This window comes from Protomyctophum parallelum (genome assembly GCF_964188405.1).
Source record: "Protomyctophum parallelum genome assembly, chromosome: 2".
Taxonomy (NCBI): Eukaryota; Metazoa; Chordata; class Actinopteri; order Myctophiformes; family Myctophidae; genus Protomyctophum; species Protomyctophum parallelum.
The window spans coordinates 48,239,094-48,246,140 of record NC_139699.1 but is presented as its reverse complement, the minus strand read 5'-3'; positions in this window follow the sequence as shown (position 1 = coordinate 48,246,140).

The following is a 7,047-nucleotide window of genomic DNA, read 5'->3' as shown; positions in this document are numbered from 1 at the left end:
CCATGCGCCAGAAGCGTATACCTCCCAGACCTGGCAGAGTAGTTCTGGAGTAGTTCCAACGGATTGTGTGGCCCTGGTTTTTCCCTAGTGGAACTGATTGAGGGTAGCTGGGACGTAAGTCGGGACTTGATCACCCCGGCTGGGTCGCCTGAGTGAGGGGTATATGAAACCCCGTTGACCTCAGGATACATCACTGAGGATACGTCCCAGGTGCATCCATGCGATGTATTTTTTTAGTTACAGGGACGTGCACACATAGACATCAAAGGGGGCTTCAGCCCCTGCCCTTTTACCCGTCTGTAAAACAACTGCCCTTTCCAGACCACGAATGCAGCATTTACTATGGTGAAAGAAATGCACATGTCCCTCCTTTCCATGCCATATACCGGAAGGCAGCATTCAGGAGAATTGCTTTTTTTCCTGAAACAGTATTTTGCGTTGAACACATTTGTTTAGAAATCCATGTCGTTAAACACCGCATCTCCACTAGCTAAAGAGTGCTGGGTTGCGCCCCGAAAATAGCTGATCTACAAGCTCTCAGCGTGTTGCAGCGCCACGTTGTGAGCTTGTAGATCTGTTATTTTCACTATTTCTGTCAAAAAGTTCCCTCTTTGCCCGGGATTTCAGCCCCTGCTGCCTCTCTAACATCCCTCGTAGGCTGTTATATGAACAGCCTATGAGGGACGTGTAGAGTTTGTTAGCATGTTTGGTAAAATTCACACATGCTAAACACAGGTTATTCAAGTATAGAAAAGACATTCATCTCACTTTTACTATAGGATATAATTCACAGTTTAAAAGGGCTGATAAAATACTTTTGGAGCTTGTGGCATGCGAGGAGCCTCTGATTGACTGCTGTGTGCGTTGAAGGGGATTCATGTGCCTGTGGTCCCCAGATTACAGGGCCACAGACACTGAGTGTGGTCCCACGATGCGGATCCTCCTCAATCAACTCCGGCGACCTGGCCAAGTCATCCTCTTTCACCAGCTAAACCTTAACATGGCTTGCCGTGTTTACACATGCTGATTAATTTGGTAAGTGTACAGAGTGTCTCGAAGACGGTGATCTCTGCATCAATGTGTCCCCCATGTCCCGTCCCTTTATCTCTCTATCCCGCCGTCCTTTTCTCTACAAAAGCCTGAGAGATCCTCTCGGAATAAGAGGAGAGGAATTGGGGGGATCAGAGCGAGCCGACTCCTGAGCAAACAGACACGGCTAATGGCCCGGGCCGCTTTCTCCTCCCCTCAAATTATTGACAGAGCGAGGGAATGTAGCTGGTCCAGTCATAATGTTAATGCTATAGGCCTATAGCTTGCTAATCCCTTACACACACACAGGCCTTGCACTCGCTGATACGCACACGGCTACGGCCTAATCACTCCAGCCACCCAGGCAGTGGGCCAGGATGGGAGACTATACAAAAAAAAGGACTCATACACATGCACGTACACGTGCAATACACAGCCATGTTTACATTCATATTCATATTCATGCAAATGAACACGGTCTACGGTGAACAACACATGCAAACTGATGAAAATCATTTTGTTTATTAGTCGATCAGAGCTATGAAGGCACTATCTTGTCTAGGTTTATGTCAGCTATAGCTAAAGGAGAATGCTGAAGCTGGTTCCTGGGGAGGAGTACTTTGGGCTTATCAAGGATTAGTGCTTGTTGGCCAGCTCTGGCTCCCTGCTGGGCCAGCGCGCTAATACAGGTGTTAGTAAACTGGCATTAGCCTCCAGCTAATTAGCTTCCATTCAGCGGGTGATTGTCCAGTCGACTCTGCCATTTGTACTGGTGTTTGCTCATCGGCAGGGAGGTCTCTGTACTGTGGTGGGTCCGTCATGATCCAACATGATCTCCTATTCTTCTGCCTTTCACGCTTTCTGTGTAGGGCCACTGGGCGCCAGGGACCATCCCACTGGATTCATCTGTTGTCTTCATCTGTGAGATACCTCCCTCTGTCTTCTCCGATTCCATGTTTTCCATGTCACATTTCTTATTCATGGACTTTGCACTTGCCTTCACGGCGGCAAGCTGTGATCGAACGTTCAGCTGGATGGTCGTCTAGCGTTAATTACATCGTAGACAATATATGCCAGATACGAATGTGACAAGAATGTATCCGTTAACAACAGCAAGTTGAGTACCATGCTGCCATTATTTAAGGAATGTTCCTGATGTTTGTGTTGACGGGTAAATGCTGCCTCTGAGATTGTGTTTCAGGAGGAAAGGGTGATTATGGAATATGGGAGAAATATATAATAGAAAGCTGAGAAGAACATTAGAGCTCTGTGCCCTTTGCTTATTATCCCATGTGGGAAAAAAAAGACTAAAGGTTAGTTGGCTGACATTCCTGAAGCCATTCTGCCAGGGATGTCGGTGGTTCAAAGGAGTCATTAGGCATCACCCGTCTGGCCACAAAGGGGAGATTTAAAACAGCAAATAGATCTGATAGAGAAAACTCAAAGCCAAACACAAATATCCACTAAGAGGCTTTGGGGTGTATTATGCTTTTAGCCCGTACACAAAAACATATAAATTCAACTATTACCCCTCTGATTTTCTCCTGGGAAAGTCTCATCGTGACTTTCCAGTCATGCCTGGTCCTTTAGATGTTCATCTTAGTTTCCCATTCACACACTGCTGTTTCGTAAACAAAGACATTTCAATGTTACCATGTTGTCCAGTAGCTCTTCCCTGATGAGGAAACGCAATACGTTGTCAAAAATGGTAAAGGCAGCTATCATTACGTATGCTATTTGCCATTACACAAGTATTATGAGTATAATCCAGTCATCGCACAATGCTGTGCTTTCCCCATTTTCAATGGTTTTTATTATATTTTGACACTTGCTTTGGCAATGTAAATGTATGTTTTCTCATGCCGATAAAGCTCCTTTGATTTGAAAAACTTGAATATAATTGACTATGTATCTTGCCAGTATAACAGTATAACTACATGGATTAAACTTCCACATATGCATCCAAAAGTCTGAATGCTCAGCTTAATGGGGATTGTCAGTCCACACATATTCATTGAGCCCATTTTGTGTCTCCATATTTCATCTTTTTAATGTTTTTCCATAAATGAATGCCCGGGCCTATCATCATCGTACAATACACAAAAGAACGCATTGCATCGCTATGTGTTGTGAGCTTATAGATCTGCTATTCTCACTAATTTTGAAAGCTTTAGAAAGTGAACGTCAAGTGGTTAAGTGTGTTTGTGAGAGAACAAGAGCTTGTGAATAAATAATGACTGCATTGGATTGGATCTATTATTGGAACGGAAAAACACAAAGCATTATTTTTCCATGTTCCCTGAAAAGTAACGTTTTGGACATGTCGGTTTCCACCCGACAGACAGTAGCATTATGCTATAATGTTTGATTGCAGCAGCAGGTTGGCCAGATGTCATGTGTTGTCTCAACTTATACCTGCTGGGAGCTGCTAGGATACAGAGAACTTCCCTGCATCCCTGCTATTGAAAATACTGAATAATCTGTTTACTCCTTTAATGGCTATTGTTTCTTATAGGGCAGGAGGAGAAGCATGAGGACTCATGGCTTCTTAGCTCTGGGTCTTCTTGGTACAGGAAAGCTGCTCTGAGCAGCATTGATACCCTGCTTATCCTGGGGTACATTGTGCGATGGTTTGAGCTCCAGTCTGAGCCTGTCTGAAAGAGTGAGGAAGGCTCTGAGCTTCTGTCCTATTGTTCTGTGGAGTTGCTTTATTGTATTGAGAGAGAGAGAGAGAGAGAGAGAGAAAGAGAAAGAGAGAGACAGAGTCTGGCATCTGGCACAGCCTCTTAAAGATTTGTATAACCAAAAGCATCCAAAATATGACATACTATATTGAAAAATCCTGACTGCTTAATTTAACTAGAGTCATTAAGAGTTAACTTTAAGTTGGAAGATCAGTTGTGAGATGACCTTTTGTCTGATAAATAGGGATGCACATCATATTTTTAATTTTAAACAATGTGTCTATTCATTACATAACCCACTTTCCAGGTTATTCATTGGGTCAGTTAATTAGGGTAAGTTATTTGGGTTGACCTTTAGGGAAGGGAAGGTTTTGGTTATGGTTAAGTAACAGATCAGGGGACTCCCTGAAAGCCGTGTGTTTATCCGGGTATTGCCTTTATGTCCTGCACATAATAGGCACACAACACTGATGCATGTTCCTATTCGCTCAAATGGGGTCACCGTGTTGCTTTTCGGATACCCTATCAAAACCGTTACCTAAAAATTTTACTCACTCTTTGCCGTAAAGTGTATACTTAACATTTCAATTAAACATATTACATTCACAGAGCTTTTAAAAACAAGCTGATGACATTATTTCTCTTCACACCACAGACACATTGAATGCTGACGGTTCTTTACCAAAAATATTGATTCACTTTTATTATTATTCATATTATTTTATACCATGATTTTGTAACCCATATTTTTTACCCGGTGCCAATTGCCTAAATTGTGATCCATGGGCGCTACTGTCCCTCTCTGAACTGAGCTCATGCTTCCTCCAATGCATGAAGAGTGCAACCCCTGCAGACACAATGAATGTGTAATTAGAATGGAAAACAGTCCAGCCGGCCTTGAGTCTGTTTGGCGGATGGTGCGGATTGTGTACATATGCCTACCAGGGACGTGCAGAGAGTGTTAGAGGGGCAGGGCCTGAAATCCCGTTAAGAGGGCACTTTGGGACAAAAATAGTGAAAATAGCAGATCTATGAGGGCTTGTAGATCAGTTTTTTTCTGGGCACAACCCAGCACTCTTTAACTAGTGGGGATGCGTTGTACGACATGGATTAGGGTTAGGGTTATAACGCAAAATACTGTGTTCACGTTCAGGAGACTTCGGAGAAAAAAAAGCAATTCTCCTTGAATGCTTCCTTCCGGTATATTTCATGGAAAGGAGTGGCGTTTGCATTTCTTTCATTTATGCTGCATTGGTGGTCTGGAAAGGGCAGTTGTTTTTACAGACGGGTAAAAGGGTAAGGGCTGAAGCCCCCTTTGATGTCTATGTGTGCACGTCCCTGATGCCTAATGCCAAACTTCTCCCATCACACTTAATTGGTTTGTAGAGAGATGAGAGCCTCAAAAGTCTACAGTACAGTCAATTTGACTGTAGACTGTAGACTTTTGTAAATATTCATATGAGCAGCATTATACATATAATAGGCCTATACAGTTGTTACTTATAATTCTCTATATCAAATTTCTGTTACAGTAACACGTTCTAGTATGTGTTGACTTTCAAGTTTGTTTTTATGCACCCTGAAATAGTATAGGCAGTTAAGCACGCACGCAGAAGTCCTCACAAAATTCAGCTGAGAGTAATAATGAGTATTGAAATGTATGACAATAAATGGATATCGGTCATAGAACAGCCAAATTGGGCGCACGCACAGGCACACACAATACACCATCTTGATCAGACGTAGTGCCTTGCTAATTAAGCTAATCCGCACTTCAAGATCAACCAGGTCCCTTGAGGTATGACCCTCTGTCCTGCGTCACTCTCTCCTATTCTCTCTCTCTGTCTCTCTCTCTCTGTCTCTCTGTCTCTCTGCCTCGGTCCCTCAGCTCTCAGCTTAAACTGTGGGTCTCCTCCATGGACTCATGTGGACAGTAGAGCTGTTGATTGGGAGACAATGGGCAGCAGATTGTGTTGTCAGGCTCCATTAATTGACATCATTAGCATCACACTCCAGAGTCTGTGGACCTGTGGCACTAAGCCTTAAGCTGTGTGAATGCATGCGTGTGTGTATGTGTGTGTCGCACGCACGCACGCACGCACGCACGCACGCATGCACACACGCACGCACACACACACACACACACACACACACACACACACACACACACACACACAGAGAGAGAGACATGCATGAATAATTGACGTCTCACATAAATGCATAATATGTCTCATTTTGACAAAAGGTGAATGTATAAATGTGTAGGCCCTCTCTACGAAACGATATCAAGTTGAAAAGGAAATGTCGGGCAGCTTGCAGATTAACCATTTTCAGAAAAGTGCGTACATTTAGGCAACAATTAATGTGCTATTGTGCTATTCTCGGCCAATTTTCTACCGATTGTTCTAATTCCAAATGGCCTATATAATCCGTGAAGTGTACATTTTCATTGGGTGTATAATAATGTATATATAAGAGGGAAGAAAATAAAAATAAAAGTGAGTGCGTGTAGGCAACAATGTCGTCTCCAGCTGAAGAGGTGTGAACGAGTGGTGCGGGGGTGTGGGGGATAAAGGGGGAGAGCGGTCGAATGGGCCGATATAGACAGACTGAGTAGGAGTGATTTTTTTTCAGACTTCCTAGTGTTAATTGTTTCATAGCAAAACAGCAACGTTTCAACAAATGTTAGGGCAATGATCCACAAACTGCCCAGTATACTATAGTACCACAACCAACCCCCCCCCCCCCCCCCCCGCTCCCCAATCCAGCAAATGTTGTTGGGAAAAAAGGGGCTTTCGAGGGAAGTGTCGTGAGCAAATAAAACCAATTTCTTCATGATCTATATATGTCCTTTAGAACCAAGCTAATCAATGGTTAAAAGCAACTGACCTCCAACCACTGTTGGTATTTCCACCTCCAGCGGCGGAGCTCTGAAAAGAAAATTGAACCACGTTTCTGCGCCGCGGCCACACCGTGGCGCATAGCTTTCGGTTCCCCCCCTTTCCACTTCCTGTCCGATCAATGCCTGAGACAATGACTCAACAGGTGCGACAGACGGGAGCCCAGCGGTAGCCCTCCACCATACTGCCGGGCCCAATTAGCACCCACTGTTAAGGAACAAAGAGGCGACATTTCATTTCAGTGGAGTGCCAGTTTAAGGCCTCTGCTCTCAACCGGGGCCTCCTTTCACTCTGTCTCTTACTGCTGACATCTCTGAAAGATCATCCCGTGGCTCTGTCGTCTTCTGTAAGGTTTGGGTCGATTCCTTGTGTTTGACAGACCTATAGGGTGCTAAGAAACGTGGGGTGTTGATGAATTCATTGCATGTGACTGA